This window comes from Callithrix jacchus, chromosome 2 (genome assembly GCF_049354715.1).
Source record: "Callithrix jacchus isolate 240 chromosome 2, calJac240_pri, whole genome shotgun sequence".
Classification (NCBI taxonomy): domain Eukaryota; kingdom Metazoa; phylum Chordata; class Mammalia; order Primates; family Cebidae; genus Callithrix; species Callithrix jacchus.
The window spans coordinates 58466375-58468111 of NC_133503.1; the positions used below are offsets into that span (position 1 = coordinate 58466375).

General features: G+C 54.3%; 1 long non-coding RNA gene across 1 annotated transcript; it reads right to left on the reverse strand.

The window, feature by feature from the left end:
• Window positions 1-211: 211 nt before the first annotated feature.
• Window positions 212-1365, reverse strand: LOC108589395 (uncharacterized). The gene is made up of 2 exons (XR_013531941.1): window positions 1215-1365; window positions 212-694 (listed from the first exon to the last, which is right to left on the reverse strand). It is a non-coding gene; the product is annotated as an uncharacterized LOC108589395 (long non-coding RNA).
• Between the last annotated feature and the right edge of the window lie 372 nt (window positions 1366-1737).

Sequence of the window (1737 nt, forward strand, 5' to 3'; positions counted from 1 at the left end):
TTATTTCACTTATATGAGATTCAGTCGTCAATTCATAGCAATGGAAAGTAGAACAATGGTTGCTAATGGTGGCTGGAGCATGTTTAATGGGCACAGAGCTTTGGTTCTGCAAGATGAAAAGAGGTCTGGAGGTGGATGGCGGTGATGGTTGCACAACAGTGTACAGCTTAAAGCACTGAGCTGTACGCTTGAAAATGGTGACGATGGGACATTTTATGTTTTGTATACTTATTTTATTAAACACAGAAAACAATCAAATGCTGCTGGGACTCAGACCAGAGTATCAAGAAAACAACTTCTATGTGGCATGGGGATGAGATGAACAATTAATACTCTTTTTAAATTTTATCTTTTTCTGCAGCTGGGCTCCTTCCTTGAGACATGAGGCAGGGTCACAGCACAGGCCTGGGACCACAGGGACCTGCTCCTGTGAACCTCTGGTGGCAGATGCTGTCACTGGGCCCTTGCCAGGCCCCTTACCTGACATTAGCTGATGGTGGACTTTCAGAAGGCACAGGTGGTCAGCACCCACCACAGGGTGGCAATCCTGAGCTTGCTCTGGCAGGCAGGGTGCTCAGGTATGGGCAGTGTAGGTCTCACTTGATCTCCTCTGTGGTGAGGCTGTACTTCCCAGTGAACTTCTCCACCAGCTCAGTGTAGTAGCCAGGGTGAGTCTCCATCTCATTCCAGGCCCCTGGTGAGACATAGGTGCCAGCTGTCTCTCTCCTTCTGGTACTCTGGGGGCAGTAACAGGGCAGGTTGGACACACCAGTGCCCCACAGAAGAGAGGTGGGACTTGGGGTCAAGCACAAGTTGCAAGGCAGGGTTTCCCTTGTGCTCCTGGGGAGGCTGCTCTACCCAAAAGTTCAAGTGGCTGAATTGCCTCCTCCAGGGGCCATGGGTGTGAATGCTGTCAGTCTGTCTCAAGGAAAGGAGATCTCTAAAGGCCTGTTTCCCTCCCACTGTGAGTGGGAGGGCACCACCTGGCCAGCAGAGTGCCAGGCTCCCAGCCTCTGTCCCTCAGGATGCTTCTCCTGGTTGGGCCCCTGCCCAGAGCCCAGAGCCCAGCTCCTGGCTGTGTGAAAGAGCTGGGAGCTCCTGCCTGGCCAACTCCAGGCCAGCTCAGGATCAGACAAGCTCATATGGGGAGAGCTTGGGGGGCTGTAACTTGTTGAGCTGAGGCAGAGGAGACAGTGGAGGTGCATCCCACTCACCAGAGAAGAGGAGCCACAGCTCTCCCTAGAGGCTTTCAGGGATGCCCTTCAGGACCAGTGCCCATGTCTTGGCTGTGTGGTACAGGCACACACGGCACCCATACTCAAAGAAGTGGATGTGCTATGATTCCTCTTTCCTCTTCTCTTTAGCCTGAGGGAAAAGCACATCAGGGAGCCTGGGGGCTGAAGCACATTCGAGTGCCAAGCCCTAAGCCACGCCAAAAGCCTTGTGAACACTCCAGACAGTGCTGGCGAGCAAGTGCGGCCTTCCTCACAATTCCTGGGAAAGACCAGCCTGTGCTGAGCCACACTTCTTAATGCTCAGGGGACCAGCTTCTCAGTGAGAGGGTCCTTCCCTTCAGAGGCCAAGAGCCCATGGAAGACAGCAACACTGAGCAGGTCAGTGGAACCCCCCAAAGAGTGCCTTCTCCATCCCATGCTGCTGGGGCACAGCCTGGGTGGGCACTGCACAGTGGTGAGCCCAGGGTCCTAAGGGAAGGCACAGGGCCAGGACTGGCTCCAG